Here is a 19,488-nt window from a genome sequence, read left to right on the forward strand (position 1 = left end):
AGCCATGATTAAACATGAGGACTTTCTGACATCACACATCTACCACAACCCTGCACACCATTTTCTCCTTAGTTCCCACCCAGACTCAGAAGGCAGGAATAAGAATTCCCATTCCAGGGCTCATTGGCTTGCCAGCTAAATGAGAAAGCTCTTGGTTCAGTGTGAGACCCTGTCTCAAAGAAGTGGAAAGCAACTGATGAAGACACATAACATTGACCTCTGCCCTACACACTCGTATGCAGACATGTGCACATGTGCAATGCAACTGCACACATACGTATCCTACATACATACATACATACATCCATACATACACACCTACACATACAAAAACAAAAAATACAGGCTGGGGGACTGCTATCAGAACCCTCCTACGTCACCATTGCTCCTTGACAGCTGCCCACACCTGCTCCCTGACCTGCCTCTGAACACATAAGCCTCCCCTTCCCAAACACTTCCACATCATGAAAGATGCAGACCTGAAATAATCAACTTCACTCTTCAGATGGAGAAACTGAGGCACGGTGGCAGAGGCATCCACAGTCCAGCCCTTCCCCATCCCTGATGCCACATTCATCATGAAAACATTCCCTCCTTCCAGCTCAGACAATGGCACTCACCTGCAGGAAACCAGGCATTCCACCTATACCACGAGGCCTCAGAACACCTAAGGCCCAGACGTTCTCTGCAGGATCACCTGCCTCCCTTACACAGACCAGACACCAGAGGCCCTGACAAAGAATTGCCTCAACTCACAAAGGTACCTGGGGAAATTTAAGGTACAGCTGTTCCCTGGTGATGACTTTGCCTCCCTCTGCCCTTTGTCCCAGGTCCTAAGACACTTGAGATTTCTCTCTGTTCTCTTTCTTCAGCCCATATTAACAGATCTGTCACAAGTCAAAATGGGAGAGGGGTATTTCCCTGGGAAACTTAAACATGCACCCAGTTCTTTAATCCAGTCACAAAACAACACCTGTCTGGCTTTGGGCACATTCTTAACTTCTCTGTGCTCAATTCTTCTCACCTGTAAAAAAGAGGCTACACAGCCAGGTGTGGTGGCACACGTTTTTAATCCCAGCACTTGGAGGGCAGAGGGAGAATGATCTCCATGAATTTGAGACCATCCTGAGACTACATAGTGAATTCCAGATCATCCTGGGCTAAAACAAGAACCTACCTCAAAAAAAAAAAAAAAAAAAAAACTAGTGCCACTTCTATTTTGTCTTAAGAAGTAGATATAAAAAGTATATATTGAACATTTAGTAGTCAGAAAATGATAGCTGCCTTTCTTTCCCTTTTTTTGTGTAATCATTTATTATGACTTATAACATGGAATAATTACCAGGTGCTAAGTGTCAGAGAGTACTATACATACTGGGAACACATTGGTGAGCAAGTCCAACAGGTCCCCTGAACACACTTCCCAGTTCAGGAGGTATCATCAGTTACAGAACATTTTTACATTTTTTAAAATCAATGAAGGTGAAAGGGATTACTGTAGGAGAAAGAATCAGAAAAGATCCGGCTGCGGAGGGTGCAACTGAGGTCTGAGTGCAGTAACATCACCCAGGCACACAGCATGGCAGAGGCTCAACAGAACCCTCACAGCTGATGGTGACACGGCACCTTTGTGAAAACTTTGTGCCTTCGGAAAGAGGCACTGAGTTCTGCCCCATGTGCCCACAGGATACCTTCATGAAACCTACCCAACCAGACTTTCTCAACTCCACCGTGGCCTTGCCCTGCACTTTCAACCTCCATGCTGTGCCAATTAACCAATAAAGACACACAAAACTGAATGGCTCCAAAAAGGGAAAGTGCCAGGAGCCTAGCTTCAGAAAGAAGCAGCATCCAATTGCCTACCTAAATTTAATTCTTCACCTCGATCCATGAAGAACACGGAGCTGACAAAATCCTTCGTGCTGGCCTAGCATGCCATGCTTCACTGCAGTGTCTTATTTATAACTGTTTTAGTAACCACTGGTGTGACCACCCATGGGATAGGTCAAGGATGTGCCCATTACTGACAGGAAAGTAGGCAAAAAGGCCAGAGGAATGGAGAGATGTCTCAGCTGGTGAGAGTGTTTGCTGTACAAGCATGAGGCCTCTGTGGGTTTGACGAGTTTAATGCCCCAGAACCCACATAAACAGTTGGGCATGCTTGTAACTCCTGTACTGTTGGAAGAGAAGACTGGAGAATCACTGGGGCACACTGGTCAGCCAGTCTGACCGAAAACAGCAGCTCTGGGTTCAGTGAGAGACTCATCTCAAGGAAACGTGAGGAGGAGCACATGTTCTTCTCTGGCTTCCACATGTGTGCACACAAGGCACGTACACCACACCACATTTAATGCATACCCACAAAGAAGTTGAGACCATAGAAGCATGCAGCCAGTGACAACACTGTAGCAGCAAACATGTTCGGTGGCTCATTTGTAGCCATGACTTCTTGTTCCTTACCAGCATCCCAGGGACACCTCTGCAGTTAAATGCCTAAAGCAGTATTGTGCTTTGCATGCACATGCGTGTGCATGTGTGCATGCATGTTTGTGTGTGTGTGTGATGTGTATGAATGCAGATTGCTCATGCCACAGAACACATGTGGAGGTCAGTGAATAACTCTGAGTGTCATTACTCACCTTCCACCTTGTCTGAGGCAGAGTCTCTTATTCACCACAGCATTTGCCAGGTTAGCTAGTCTATGAGCTTCTGGGAGAGTCTCATGTCTCTGTCTCCTTTCTTGCTGTAGGAAGGCTGGGATTAACAGACATTTTTACTACAATGTCTGGCTTTCCATGATGGATTCTGAGAATCTGAACCCAAATACTCATGTTTACAGAGAAAGCATTTTATCCACTGAACCTCCCTGCTCTATTATGCTTTTTAAATGGAAGGAAACATTGTTTCAGTCAGATCCTCATTGCTGGACAAACACCCAACCAAAAACAGCTTATAGGGGGAAAGGGGTTTATTTCAGGCCTATAAATTCCAAGGGCACAACATCAGTGGCAGAAGAAGCTGGCTCACTTCCATGGATCCAAGCAGAAAGATTGCACTAAATAATCAGCAAGCAAAACTGCCAAAACTCAAACTGCTGTAAACACACCAAGTAGGGCTAGACTCAGATCTACTCTTGAACACATTTTAGAGCTGGACTCCAAGAGCCTGGCATGCCCCCTCTGCCAGGGATCTGCCTGCTAGGGGCTAAAGTTACAAACTCAATTTTAATAAAACACCTGAGTCTACGGGGCCATGCATTTAAGCTATCACATCCAAACTGCTACACATGTGGACCAGTGGATTCCCCAGGAGACTGCTAGAAGAGAGGCAGTGCTGCTTGTAAAGAGGGGAAAGCCCAAGACTTGCCTTTTCTAGGCCTGGCTCCAACACAGTGCCTTGCACGGCCTCCTCATCTCTCTTCCAAGAGCTCAGGCTGACATATCCTGGTTGACTCCTAGGATTTGATTTTTATATTAATTAATTAATTGATTTAACAGAGAGACAGAGAATGGGTGCCAGGGCCTCCTACTGCTACAAATAAACTTCAGAGGCATGTACCCCTTTGTACATCTGGCTTTACATGAGTACCAGGGAATTGAACCCCAGCTGTCAAGTGTTTCAAGCAAGCACTTTAACTGCTGAGCCATCTTCTCAGCCCTGGATTTGTTTTTGTATTTCACAACCTGGGTTAAGAATGTTTACTCAAGGGGGGAGGGAGGGAATTAACATGGGATTTTTTTTTTATAATCATGGAAAATGCTAATAAAAAGTTTTTAAAAAGGAAAAAAATTTTTTGATAAATAAAAGAAAAAAAAGAATGTTTACTCAAGCTAGAGAGATGGCTTAGTGGTTATGTTGCTTGCCTGTGAAGCCTAAGGATCCCATGTTCCCCTCTCCAGATCCCACATTAGCCAGAGGCACAAAGGTGAGGCAAGCACAAGGTCGCATATGCCCACTAGGTGGCTGAAGCATCTGGAGGTCGATTGCAGTGGCTGAGGCCCTGGGCCAATTCTCCCCGCCTCTCTCTCTCTCTTCTCTCTCTCTCTCTCTCTAAAAATAAAAGAATTTAAAAAAATTTAAAAGACCACACTTAAAAAAAAAAAAAAGGAATGTTTACTCAACCCAGCTAGCAACAGTATTGACTTGATGGTAATCAATTCAATTCTATGCCATCTAGTTTTGTTTGTTTGTTTGTTTGGTTGGTTGGTTGGTTTTAGTTTGTTTTGATTTGTTTTGTTTTTGAGGTAGGGTCATGCTCTAGCCCAGGCTGACCTGGAATTCATATGTAGTCTCAGGATGGCCTTGAACTCATAGCAATCTTCCTACCTCTGCCTCCTAAGTACTGGGATTAAAGGCATGCACCACCATGCCCAGCCATCTAAGGTTTTTGTTGAGCAAGCATTTCTTTTTTAAAATATTTTTTATTTATTTGAGAGCATGAAAGAAGCAGAGAGAGAGAGGGAAGGAGAGAGAATGGGCACATCAGGGCCTCCAGCCACTGCATGCACCACTTTGTGCATCTGTGCACATGGGTCCAGGGGAATCGAACCAAGGTCATTTGGTTTTGCGGGCAAGTGCCTTATCCACTAAACCATCTCTCAAGACCTGAACAATCATTTCTTGAGGCCTTGGTTAGTCTTGTGCTGGTGGTATTGATGGTGAATGGCCATCTCCAATCCATACCTCTGGGTTATTGTGCAATCAAGGGTTGGTTCTATATGGCATAGAGATCGTGGGATGCTCCCTGGAGAAAGTGCCCTTCATAAAGGGCAATGAGGGAAAGAAACAAAATATGATTATGAGATAAAATTCATTTGCAAACATAAAAATTTCATGAGGAAACACCACATGGCAAGATAATTCAGAGATGATTTACAGGGCATGGTGCCTAGACCTCTTGCTAGAAAATAAGACAAATGATAAGCTGCTAGGGTTAACATATGTGAAATTTTCTTCTATGAAGTGCATCGATCTTGCAAATATTGGGTGTGATTTTTAAGGATGGAAAAGCAAGCAGGCGAGCTGGGGAAATAGCTCAGTTCATAAGTGCTTATTTCAAAAGTATGAGGACCTGAGTTCAAACCAGGTACCCAAATAAAAAATGGAGGGTGTGGTGGTGTTCACCTATCACCCCAGTGCTGAGCAGGTGGAAGCAGACATTCCTGAGGCTCACTGGCCAGCCAGTCAAGCCTAACGGGTGATCTCTAGGCCAATGAAAGACCCCACCTCAAAGAAGGTGGGTGGTGTTTCTCAGGATGACATCCAAGCTGGCCTCCACATGAATGCACACACCTACTCATAAACTCACGGGAGAAAGAAGACTGAATAAACAAAAGAAAGAAAGAAGGGAGGAAGGAGGGAGGGAGGAAGAAAGAAGGAAAGAAGGAAGGAAGGGAAGGAAGGAAGAAAAAAAGGGAGGAAGAAAGTTACATTTTCAGCCAATTAGAGACTAGAAAGATCTGACTAGAGCTTGGGATTACCGTCTATGGGACAAGTGATGGGTGGGCTAGGAAGAAATGAGCTTAATACAAACAAATATCCACAGAAAACTGATAAATTCCTGACCTAAGGCAGGAAAAAAAATGGCAGAGGCAAGACTGCCCATATGGTGACACAAAAATATAGACCAGAGAAAGTTTGGTGTCCTGGAGGAGAACACAGCATGTAACCATACAGACATAAATACTTCCTCCCTCCCTGACTTTGGCAAAGACTCTGGCCCCCGTTTCTCACTAGTGCAATGACGCCAGTACCTCCTGCTCCCCAGGGCTGTGTGGGTGAAATGAAACGTTGCACTCCATTTTGATACTGTTTGCGCCTGCTGGCTCCCTTCTCGACTTTCACAAATGGAAATCTAGGAGAGACCATCTTTGTCCAGAGGTCACAATTGAGATGCTTTTTTTTTGTCACCATCAACAGGCTCCTGTCTGTGTTTCCAAACCTCTAGAACCTTCCTTTTATTATATGCCACATGTGGTTCTCCTTCATAAGTCATGAAAAGAACAAATCAAAACAAGGAAAAACTACTAGTTTGAAATGCAGCAGCAAAGAGAAAAGTAAAAATGAGATATGCTAGAGGCCAACATATTGAAGACAGCTCCATAATAGAAGGGATCTAAACAGGAATAAATGACTTGCATGTATTTTTCTCACTGTGTCTGGCTGACACCCTGTTCTGATGTGAGACAGGAAGCTAATGAGACGTTTCCAGATAGCCACTATCCAGAGACTGGGCAAGAAACCAAGATCCCTCAGGCTCCTTGTGACCACAAGGGAGTGGGTGTTTTCATTGCAGGACTCAAGCAAGCTTCTGGCTGCCAGGAAGCAGCAGCCCTTATGGAGGGGCCAGGGATGGGGGTAGCGCTTAGAGGGAAAAAGCAGCTTTCCACCCAAGACCAGGCAGCATGATGCCCCCTGGAACCAAAGGAAGCCAAGGTCACTGGCTGTGATCAGCCAAGGTCACTGGCCATGAGTAGAAAAGACCACAAGCTGGGTCTCTCAGTATCCCAGTTCCAAAACCCCCTGACAGTGCATTCCTGGGCAGCTCACATAAGATGAGGGAGCCTCTGCTTGCTTATTTGCAAAATGGGAGTGATACTACCTATTGCTTAGAGGGTTAAGGAGATGATAGATATAAAAGTAGTGAGGAGATTCAAATGTTTTGTTCCATCAGGAGACATTACTTTGATGGTCATTGGCTCCTTAAAGCCTTGGCCTTGTAATAGAGGCTTCCGAACTAAGCTGGTCTAAGGCCTGGCAGGCTTAGGGAGGCGAGGTTGGCAGAATGTACAGACATCATGAAACATTCCTTTAGATTCTATTCAGTCACCAGTAGTCTCATGCCCATATTCTGCACCCCCAACACACACACACACACACACACACACACACACACACACACTGTATTAGTAATCTCACTGTTGAGAGAAAATACCTGCCTATCCCCCAAATATATATATATACAGAAGAGTTTAGTTCAGCTTACAGTTCCACGTCACAGTCCATCATAGCAAGGAAAGCATGGTGGCAGGAGCTTGCGGCAGCTGGTGGCATTCAGCCTGCAGTGAGAAAGCAGAGAGGGACACTGTGGCTCAGTGGTCTCTCTCCTTTTTTATGTAGTCCAGAACCCCAGCCTACAAAATGGTACTGCCCCACTCATAATTAAGATGGGAAGGTGAATATTTTTACCTTAAGTAACCTAATCAACATAATTCCTGGGCTGGAAAGACTGCTCAGTGGTTAAGGTACTTGCCTGCAAAGCTTAATGAACCAGGTTCGATTCCCCAGTACCCATGTAAAGCCAGATGCACAGAGTGGCACATGCATCTGGAGCTTGTTTGCAGAGGCTGAAGGCCCTGGTGCACACATTCTCCCACCCCCCCACCCCCCGTCTGAGTGTCTGCTTGCAAATAAATAAATAAATAAATAAATATTTTTTAAAAAAAGATAATTCCTCATATATATGCTCAGAGGCCAACCTAATCGACATAATCCTTCACACGTAATTCTAGGTCCTGTCAATTTGACAACAAAAACTGAACCATAAAACACACATACACACTCCCTATGCCCAACACACACCCTGACACTCAGGCACTCTGTAAATCAATCACTGTCCAAAGTGTGCCGTCCTAGGTGTGTTCCCTCTCACCATGAAACCTTATAGCTAAGACCATTGTGAACATTCACATGTACCTGAGAAGAAGAACCTCAGTGCATCACATCAAGAGCTACAATGTCACCACTGCCCATGCTTCCTAATGAACTGTGTTAAATAATGTGAGCAGGCTGGAGAAATGGCTTAGTGGGTTAAGGCACTTGCCTGCAAAACCAAAGGACTCAAGTTCAATTCTCCAGGATCCACATAAGCCAGCTGTACCAGGTGGCACATGCGTCTGGAGTTCATTTGCAGAGGCTGAAGGCCCTGGCACTCCCATTCTGTCTTTCTCTCCTCACTCTCAAATAAATAAATATATTTTTAACAATCATGTGAGCTATGTGACCACTTTAAGCCCTCAGTTTATTCTTGCAAAACTAGATATCAAAAACACTATTTCTGAATGCCTCTTAGAAATAATCTAATAAATAAAGCCCCTAGTGCCACCTCTGATCTAAATAGTGACCTAGAGCCAGGTGTGGTGCACGCCTTTAATCCCAGCACTCAGGAGGCAGAGGTAGGAGGATCACTGTGAGTTTGAGGCCACGCTGAGACTACATAGTGAATTGCACATCAGCCTGAGCTAGAGGGAGACCCTCCCTTGGAAAAAAAAAAAAGTGATCTACTCCTCCCTCTTTCCCTTACCCATGGTGGTTTGTTTATGTTTGTATGTACAATGTATGTATGTACATGTGTATGTATTTTTGCATGTGAGTGTGATGCACATGTGTGTGTGTATGGGTGTTCCTAATATGTCAATGAACATCTGAGTGTAGATACGTATGAAAGGGAAGTCCAGTGGACAATCTCAGGTGTCCATTCCTTAGACCACTACTTTTTGAGACAAGCCCCAAGGATTCACCTGCCTCTGCCTCCCTAGTGCTGGGATTATAAGAAGCCACCACTGTCCACATCAAATTCAGGTCTTCGTGCTAAATTGTTTACTGACTAACCTACTCTGAATCCCTCTGCCCCCAGAATGGTTTAAAGCCTGAAGTTACTGTCCTAAATCCTTAGTAACCTACATATCAATGCAACAAGTTACTTCAACCCCTTTAAGTAGTATTTAATCATGCCTCGATCAGAAACGGCTGTGTCTAGTACCTATGTTCTGCTTCTGGGAAAAAAAAAAAAACAAAAACAAAAACGCCAGAACCAGCCAGCTAAGAGAAGTGACTTGCCCAGGATCTTTCTACTGCTTTCAGCACAGCCATGCACCATGTCATGATTTTTCCATCAGTGACACACTGCCTATAGGACAGCAGTTTTATAAGATTATGCTGCCCAATGATGCTGTCGCTCTCCTAGTTTGTGTAATATACTCTATGATGTCTGCAAAACACAAAATAGCATAGTAATGAGTGTATCAGGACACGTATCCATGGTAAAGCTACATACTACTTCATTTGAGTAGAAGCATACAAATCACGTCTGAATAGTAAGCCCAAGCTTAGGTAGCCAGGGGTAAAAGGAAAGGAAAAAATAGAAGAAGAAGAAGAAGAAGAAGAAGAAGGCCACGTCTAGAAGTCTTTGCAGGATAAAAGAAAGCCCTCCCACAGAGGATAAGCTGGCTTTATTGTAGGTAGAGGATCTGACACACTCTCTGTGGTAAGCATGGAAAGCTATAGGTCTTGTCCAAGGTTAGTGGCAAATGTCACACTAAGCACCTGTGAGGCAATCGCAAGGAACACTGGACTGCTGTCCTCTGGAAGAAGGTCAATGGTGAAAGCGTAAGAAGCATGACACATGTCCTGAGCAGGAAGGTACAAGAGTGCCAGAACCGAGCCCCTCCCACTCAGTCCCTCCCCACAAAGCAGAAGCTAAGGCCTGAAGGATGGGGGTCACGATGGAGAGTAGCCTGGGGGAGGCAGGTTCTCCAGGCAGATGTGCAGACAGCAAGGAAAGTGCAGATATGCGGAGGAGCCAGTCTGAACTCAGAGACTAGCTCCTCCCAGTAGAAGAAGCCATTAGCAAGGAACCAGGGGGGAAATGATGAATTATACCTTGGGGGGCTGGAGAGATTGCTTAGCAATTAAAGGGCTTGCTTGCACTCCTAAGGACACAGGTTCAGCTCCCCAGTTCCCACATAAGCTAGTGCATATGATGGCACATGTGTCCGGAATTTGTTTGCTGTGATTAGAGGCCCTGATGTACCCATTCTTTCTCTCCATTCTCTATTTCCCTATCTCTCTCTAATAAGCAAATAAAAATAAAATGCTAATTTTTTTTTTTTAAACTTTGGGCATGTTGGCCCCAACAAGAATTGCTGGCCACATGTTTGTGATAATTCAGAGGTGCATCTTTCTGGGGCACCATCCATAGCTTTCTTGTATACCCACAGAACTCATTCCCAACCCCAGATCAGGAATAGAGACTCCACACAGTCCCCTGCACCTACCCCAGGTGAGCCTACCCTCACTCAGACCACATCCTCCTGGGGGATCATCCTGGCTCCTTAGAACCCCTTGTTTCATTGTCCTATTAGTAGTTCAGAGTCGAGGATCACCGCTCCCATCTCAGTCAGGGGTGGCATGCATTGTGCAGACAGGGTATCTCAAAGGGATATCGGGGTCACTAATGGGGGAATATATCTCCCCAGAACCTTCCCTAAAAGCTCATAGATTATTCATGGCTAGTAACAGGCTGCTTCCTTCTAAAAAAGAAACCCACTGGCTCAGAGCTCAGCAACCCAGGCAGAGGAAGAAAAGCCCAGGGACAGTTCAGAATGTAGCAGGCTGGCCTCCATGAAGTCCTCGGGCTAGAAGCCTAAGGGCTGGGGGTGGCCTCCAGGGAGCTGGGAATCAGAGGGGCGGGGGCAGGTCTGCCAGTCCCACCACCTCCTCCCACAGCAGGCTCCAGCCCGCAGGCAGATGTGTCCATCTAATAAATAATTTACACCCTCCAGGAAATGGACCGCAGAGATGCCAAAGCCATTAAAGGCCCTGTTGATGAGGAAGGAGCCAGAGAAGGGAGCAAAATGCTGAGGGCTTGAGTTGGGCAGCCATCCCTTGCAGAATCTTGCCTTAGGGTCACCAAGCAAGTTTGTGCCACATTCTCATCTGAGTTCACAGCAGCCCTATGGGCAAAGTCTGGGTTGTTCCTTGTCTTATCCTGGTGAGGAAAATGAGGCTGTGACGGATGGAACTTCCGGTCGTATTGCTTGATGATAGGTCAGAAAACCAGAACCAAGAAGCCTCGTCAATGCATCTTTTAAACAGTAGGGATTTCACCTAGAAAAGGTGGTTTCATCCTTATTGTGAGTGCTGGGAAGTCACTGGGTATTGGTTGCTGCATGGTGGCAGGCCCTTGCTGCCCCTAAAGCCCTTCCTGTCAAGTCCCTGGAACCCCTGCCCACACCCATTGGAGAGGCTCAGCTCTAGAGGACACAGGGTGATCACTGTGTCCATGGGGAACCTGAGGGCCAGGGCAAAGAAGTGACTCGGCCAGAACCACATGTCCAGGAAGAATCAGGGTTCAACAGCAAGGACTTCCAGTTAATCCTGGCTCCTCATCTTTTCACAGTTGTCTATCTGAACCGGAAGCCCACCTACAATTCCCCATTAGGAGAACAGTTATGAGGCATTCTGACCAGAGGCAATGGACAAACCCTGCTATGCCTTCACGGAGCTCAGGAAAATCCCTTAGTGTCCTGTGCGAAATCAATCTCTCTCTCTCTCTCTCTCTCTCTCTCTCTCTCTCTCTCTCTCTCTCTCTCACACACACACACACACACACACACAGAGAAAGAGAGAGAGCGAGAAGGGACAATCTCTCAGACCTCCCATGCACACAGCTGGAGGATCAAAATAAAAGCTCTGGCTGGAAAACAAACAAACAAGCTCTCTCTCTGGTCCATGCCAGGGAAATGAAATGCAGCTCCAGGATAGATGAAGAGCCATGTCTGAGGATTTATTGATCACAGGTCAGAAAGGAGGCTGCTGCTGTAGCTGGAGAAGAGTGTGGGTGCACATGATTCTGGATGTCTGTGTGTGTGAGTGCACACGCGCCCTTGCTTGCACTGACACCACACAGGGACCACAGGCAGGTACTCATCTTCTAGGACCGCTGGGACTTCCGGACTCGGTCATTTGAAACATTAAAATTGATCCTGTCACATCCTAAAGGGGAGACATTGAAAATCAAAGTGAAACTTTAGCTATGTTCCTTCAAAAGCCCAGAGGGGAAGATCCTTCCTGGCACCTTCCAGCTTGTCAACCTTTGTGTTTCTGTGTCTACATTCCCTCTTCTAATAAAGATACTCATCATGGGGATTGGGGCCATGGCTCAGACCTGAGTTCAGATACCTAGCATCCACGGAAAAGCTGAGCACGGCACACATCTGTAATGCCAGTGCTGGGGCAATGCGGACAGAAGGTGCCTGGAGCTTTCTAACCAGATTGGCAAGACCAATCCATTGAGCTCTAGGCTTAAAAAGAGACATTGGCTCAAAAAATAAGGTGCAGAGAGGCTGTAATGATGGCTCAGCAACTAAAGACACTTGCTTGCAAAGCCTGACAGACCAGGTTCAATTCCCCATTACCCACATAAAGGCAGACACTACAAAACTGGTATTTGTCTGATGTTCATTTGCAGTGGCAAGAAGGCCTGGCACACACAGATACACACACACCTGCAAATAAGTAAATAAAAATGTTTTTAAAAAGACAGTGGGTGGGGCTGGGGCGGAGTGGCACACACCTTTATTCCCAGCACTTGGGAGGCAGAGGTAGGAGGGTAGGAGGATCACCATGAGTTCAAGGCCAGCCTGAGACTACATAGTGAATTTCAGGTCAGCCTGGGCTAGAGTGTGACCCTACCTTGAACAAACAAAAGAAAAAAAGATAGTGGAAAGCAATTAGAGAAGGCACCTCGTATCAACCTCTGCCTCATGACACACATGCATGCACACCTGCTCATAAACGGGAAAACACAGACATGAGAACACATATACAAACATTCATATGGCCAAAAAATGACATTAGTCATTTTGGAATAGGGATCCAACATACTCTAGTGTGACCTCAACTTAGCTTATAACATATACCATGATCCTACTTTCAAAGAAAGCCACTTTCTGAAGTTCTAAGAGTTAGGACTGAAACATCTTTCTGGAGAATGTAATTCAAGTGATAATGCTGTAATAGATGTAGCATCTTGGTTATAAGGGTTGGGCAAGAATCAATTGCTTCCAGTTTCCCAATACCAGGCACAGTGATCATCTCTTTGCAACAGCCTTTGGCAGAGGAAAACCAGTTGTGGACAAGAAAGCACTGGAAAGAGGCCACAGTAACAGTGAGCTGGGACCAATTCTGTCACTATTTTCTATTGGGAATTTGGCAACGCCTCACAGGTGTGTGTATGTGTGTGTACGTGTGTGTATGCACACACACATGCCTTGCATTCAGGTGATGGCACATCTTTGATTCAATACTTTCAATAAATATTTACTGAGCAGCCACTCTATGCCAAACCCAATATAGAACAGTGGACATCCAGGTATTCATAAATGCTGTCCACTGCTATGCAAAGTGAGGACTCCAGACGCAAAGGCATTTTAGAAAACAGATTGTGATAACACAGCTGGAAAATGCTAGGGGGAGAAAGGTTTCCCCAGTGCCATAGGATACAGAATGGCAACAAGCTGGTCTCCTTCTTCATCATCCACATTGCCGGAACCTCTGTCTGCTCCACATAGATGTACTGCCTCCAATGAATGCCCACAAATCTGGCTTTTCTTTTGACAATAACAGGTGGTTTAACAGGTGGCATGCTGAGGCATCACATGGCACTCCACATAGGTAAGGAGGCTCAAAAACTTCCCAGAATTTCATGCTACAGTGCTAGAGATGAAAGGGCCAAATTCAGGCCACATGCCCTCTCCCCCCCTCCCATGCTCCTGAAAGCCCCAAGCAGCACAGCCCAATGGAGCGCACTTTCCTCTTGGTCCCAGCAGGTCCCTGTACTGCTGGAAAGTACACGCCCTCACCATGCTTTCCTCATTTATAGAAACCAGCCCCCAAGGCTCAAATGCCACTGAGTTCAGGACCCTGAAGGAGACCTCAGGTTTCAGAGTCTGAGTCATCCTGTGTAGAAGGACTATGTGGCAGATCCTGGACAGTAGCACCCTGGTGACAGCTGCTGCAATAACCAGGAGAGGCAGTCCATTTGATAGGCGTCCTTACAGGAGATGACAGCTACCCTGCTGCACAACCATGTCCCATGGGAAGGCAGCAGCAGCTGGCCAGCCACAAAGAACTTTGATGTCAGTATCAATATCTAGACCATGAGCAATCAGTCCACAAAAAGGGAAAACAAATGAAGAAGCAATAAACCCATGAAAACTGTTCAGTCTATCCCACACTTAAAGTAACAATGAGTTATCAATTTATATTTATGAAAATATCCATACAGGGCCTGAGATGTAGCTGAGTTGGTAGAGTGCTTACCTAGCATAAATGGAGCCCTGAGTTCTATCCTCACTCCCCATAAACTTAGAGTGGTGATGCACATCTCTAATCCTAGCACTTGGAAGGTAAAGAAAGAGAATCAAGCCGGGCATGGTGGCTCATGCCTTTAATCCCAGCACTCGGGAGACAGAGGTAGGAGGATCGCCATGAGTTCAAGGCCATGCTGAGGCTCCATAGTAACTTCCAGGTCAGCCGGGGCTAGAGTGAGACCCTACCTCAAAAAAAAAAGAGAGAGAGAAAGAGAGAATCAGAAGTTCAAGGCCGTCCTTGACTCATATCAAATTTGAGGACAACCTGAAACTATATGAAACTATGTCATTATACACACACATCTGATGACAACACAGAAGAAAATAAAGTGAGTGATATTATTTCTTTGTGAAAGAGAAAATTTGGAACACTTTCTGAGAAAGAAAACATTTGACAACATATACCAACTTTAAAAAATATATAAACTTTGTCACGCCTCTGGTCGATTATATTAAGAAAGTAACATAAATGTATTCCACATGGAAAGGCATCTTTCAAAGAACTACTTACAATAGAGCAAAACAGAATAAAAAGTTTAAACAAATAATGTTATATGCAGAATGTAAAATATAATAGTGCCATTTAGAAAACTACAGTTTTGAGGGCTGGCGTCATCACTCGGTGGACAGGACCACTTGCTGCACAGGCATGAGGATCTGAGTTCGATCCTCAGCACTGACAAAAAATGAAAGGCATAACTGTGCATGCCTCTAACCGCAGTGGTAAGGGGGCCAGAGACAGAAGGATCACTGAGGCTCCCTGTCTAATCAAAAACATTGTGAGCTCCAGGTTCAGTAAGACACACACGCATACACCATATGTGCACACTACACACACACACACACACACACACACACACACACACAAATACCAAAATAAATAAATAAAAATGAGGCTAGGAAGATGGCTCAGAGGTAAAAGGTGCTTGGTTGCAAAGCCTACCAGCCTGGATTAAATTTCCCAGTACCCATGTAAATTCAAATACCCAACATGGTATGTGTATTTGGAGTTCGTTTGCAGTGGTAAGGGGCCCTGGGATGCCCATTCACTGCCCCGCACCTCCTTGCTCACAAGAAATAAAAATCATTAAAAAAATGAATGAAGGTCTGGAGAGATGGCTTAGTGGTTAAGGCATCTACCTGCAAAGCCAAAGGACTCAGGTTCAATTCCCTAGGACCCATGTTAGTCAGATGCACAAGGGAGCACACACGTCTGGAGTTTGCTTGCAGTAGCTGGTGGCCCTGGTGCACCCATTCTTCCTCTCTCTCTCTTTTTGTCTCTGTCAAATAAATAAATATATTAAAAAATTTAAAAATGAATGAAAAACTATAGTTTTGAGATACTCCAGTGAGTAAACATTTATGCTGAAATAGAAAGCAGAAGTAGCATGGTTTTATTTACCATTTGATATCAATTGTGGAAATATATATAGACATTTAAAGTCCACAAAGAAATTTCTTGAAGTGGTACTGGTGACTTAAATTGCATTGTAGATAAGAACTGTTTGTGGTCTATAATTTCTAATTTCTTCAATAAATATGGCTCTTGTGCTTGTTTCAGAAATATATGCTCAATTTAATGTGCTTTAAGTAGTTTTTACATGTGTTTGTATGTTTAATCACTCAGACAGGACTCCTCTATAGCTCAACAAAGACCATGTAGGTGAAAGAGAATACAGTAACAACATCTTCAAAACGTTCACTCAGCATACTAGACTTCCTTTGTGTCATGGACTCATTGGTCACCATAAGGTTTTTCTAATCTGATCAACTGAAATTTTTTTTCTTTTTCCAAAGCCTACTACCTCAAGTTCACTACTTGCCAGAAGACTATGAAAACTCAACCCACTGGCAGATCTCTTTCCCTGAACCCCATTGAGCATGCATGCCTGTCACTCAACAAGCAGTGAGCAGGCTCTTCTGTCACTGTGTGTTGTCTCTTCTTAACCAGCTTCAGCACTCTTGGGGACAGATGTGTCAGGTAGATAGTGCTGCATAACAACTGCTCCAAAAGTTAGCAGCCTAAAAGTCGCAAGTCTGTGAGCTGGCTAGGAGGCCAGAATTGGCTGTTGTTGGCAATGGTTAGCTGTCAAGTTCCCTAAAGCTAACAGCTCTAGAGTAAAACCTCCATGGATACAACCTGTCTTTGCTTCATGTTGGTTCCTCACTTCCATCCAACACATAAACGGGGAGGCATGATTCAGAGAGGGTATGTGGAAGCACACAGGGCCTTTGAGACCAGGGATCAAAGAGGGCATAATCTCCTTTCTTCTAAACATTATTTTATTGACCAAAGGAAGTCACAGGCAAGCCCAGATCCAGAGGTGGAGAAGGAGACTTTATCTCATAATGAATGGAGCTGAAAATTGTATTACATGGATTCAAGAAGGAAGATAAGGGCTGGAGGGATTGCTTAGTGGTTAAGGTGTTTGCCTGCAAAGCAAAAGGACCCAGGTTTGATTCTCAAGGACCCCTGTTAGCTAGATGCACAAGGGGACACACCCATCTAGGGTTCATTTGCAGTAGATGGAGGCCCATTCTCTCTCTGTCTTTCTCTCTCTCTCTGTCTCTCTCTTCTTTGCTCGCTCCCTCCCTCCTTCTCTGTCAAATAAATAAATGAAAATAAATATTTTTTAAAATCTTTAAAAAAAAAGAAGGGAGATAATTGTGCTCATTTTTTTTTAAACCACAGAGGTTGACTTTTTTAGTTTTTTATTATGTCTAGTAATTGCTCTGCACTGAGTTGCGGGAGGCTAGAAGTCTGGAAACTACACACAACCCCAGATTCCCTTGTCAGTTGGCATTAGATTGTGAGGCACTGCCAGCAAATTGAAAGGCAGCAAGGAGAGAGAAGGCCGCTTGTTTTTCCTATGTTAGCTTCCAATAGCAGCAACAGAGTGGGAGGCAGGTGCAGGATCCTAAGATTCTGCTCGGCCAGCACAGATCCATGGTGGTGACAGCAAGGGACAGGGCTTGCCAGCAGCTCTCTGATTCTACTCAAAGGGTGGCAGTAGCAAGCAGCAACCTCAGTGGCATGTACTGGAAAAACAGGGCAGAGGCAACAACTGCGACCTCCCAGGAGTCGGAGGTGTTAATGGCAGCAGGCTCATGATTTCCTGAAAAACTGTATTTCTGGCTGCTACAGCAGCATACACTTCAACTGCTCAGGACATTGATGGTCTTCGATTCTGGGCAACAAGTCACAAAACTGTGAACGTGAGATTGATTACTTGCATAGCCAGTGAAAACGGCACACTGGTAGACCACAGCTGATGACTTTGCAAGGACACCACAGCTCCTTGGGGTACTGCCTATGGTCTGAGTCAAAGTGGTCACTTTAGAAAAGGTTCTGAGAGATCATTCACTTTGATGGGTGAAAAAGTGCTTTTTCTGATTCCACTTGATGGCTCACAGGAAGAAAATGACATGCAACTTTAAAAGCTTATCTGAGGCTGGATATTGGGATGCATGCCTATAATCCTAGCATTTGGGAAACAGAGGCAGGAGATAGCAAGTTTAAGGCTAGCCTGGGCTACTCAGTGAGTTAATGCTTAACTGATGGCACAGTCTGAAAATCAAAAGACATCTATGTCAGCCCCCCTCCAAAAAAACCTTGTAATTTACCAGGCACAATAGCTCATTCCTTTAATGCCAGCACTTGGGAGGCTGAGGTAGGAGAATCGCCATGAGTCTGAGGGCAACCCTGAGACTACAGAGTAAATTCCAGGTCAGCCTGGGCTAGAGTGAGATCCTACTTCAAGAAAAAAAATAAAAAGAGTCAGGCGTGGTGGCACAAACCTTTAATCCCAGCACTCGGGAAGCAGAGGTAGGAGGATAGCTGTGGGTTCAAGGCCATCCTGAGACTATATAATAAATTCCAAGTCAGCCTAGGCTAGAGTGAAACCGTACCTCAAAAACACAATTAATTAATTAATTAATTAATTAATTAAAAATAAAATTTAAAAAGCTGGGCATGGTGGCACATTCCTTTAATCCCAGCACTTGGGAGATAGAGGGAGGAGGATCACTGTAAGTTTGAGGCCAGCCCTGGGAGTAGACTGAGTTCCAGGTCAGCCTGGCCTACAATGAGACCCTACCTCAGAAAAACAAAAAATAAATTTAAAAAAAAAAAAAACTCTAATTTTCTATTTCCTCCAGCCTGGCTGGTAAACAACAAAATGAGAACCCAAGTTTAATTCTACACATTGCAGATTTATAATATAAATTGAATTTGTAGGTTGCAAGGTTTAATATATGACCTTGATTAGGAAAGAGCAGAATTCTAAGAACTAGAACATCCTAATACCCTTAGAGAAATGTGAGGATCTGCTATCAATTCCTCTAGAAACTTCTTTGTTCTATAGAAAAATCCTGTCCATCTGGAAGAAAACCTGTAATGCAAAATTACTATCACAGCATAGCACATAAAATAATTGCCAATTGATAGTCTTGGAAATTTCACAATAAAGGATTCCTAAAGACACCATGGATAGATGGGCCAATAAAATAAACGAGCCTATCCAACATCCTCAAAAAAACCTGAGACCCTAAGAAGCTGCCATTAGACTCTGCTCACCAGTCACTTTCTGTCATAACACTCCAACCAAAGGGGAAATCAAATGTTTGCAGGCTTGAGTGGAAAGTACTGCAATTGAGCCCATTCAAGGAAATTTCTCATGTTTATTTCTCAACATCAATCCTATCAAGGATTCTGCAGGCATGTGACACTGGCTTGTCAATGTCATTATTAATGATAACAACTTGTTAACATATATTCCAGACTAGCTTCCTAAAGAGTTAGAAGTTATAAATTCTGATCTGCACCCCTAGAAGGTGGCCAGTCACTCTCTGTAAAGAATTATAAAATTGGGCTGAAGAGATGGCTTAGTGGTTAAGTGCTTGCCTATGAAGCCTAAGGACCCCAGTTCAAGGCTCAATTCCCCAGGACCCACTTTAGCCAGATGTACAAGGGGGCACATGCATCTGGAGTTTGTTTGTAGTGGCTGAAGGCCCTGGAGCATCCATTTTTTCTCTCCCTCTTTCTCCTTCTCTCTTTCTTTCTCTGTCACTCTCAAATAAATAAAGAAAGAAAGAAGGCTCAGTTGTTTAAAAAAAAAAAGAATTATAAAATTCTTCTCTACTGGGGAAAGCCAGCCTCCGTAACTGAGTTGTGGCTACCTGGATATAAGCCTATGTTCTCACCACCAACCTCTCATTTGCCATGTGCAACATGATCCTGAGCTTTCACTTTTTCTTAGATTTGATCCAACTTGGTGAATCTTCCATACTGATATGAGGTTGCTATTTTAGCTAGCGTAAATGTAACATCACCAAC

The sequence above is a fragment of the Jaculus jaculus genome, chromosome 5 (genome assembly GCF_020740685.1).
Source record: "Jaculus jaculus isolate mJacJac1 chromosome 5, mJacJac1.mat.Y.cur, whole genome shotgun sequence".
NCBI classification, from domain to species: Eukaryota; Metazoa; Chordata; class Mammalia; order Rodentia; family Dipodidae; genus Jaculus; species Jaculus jaculus.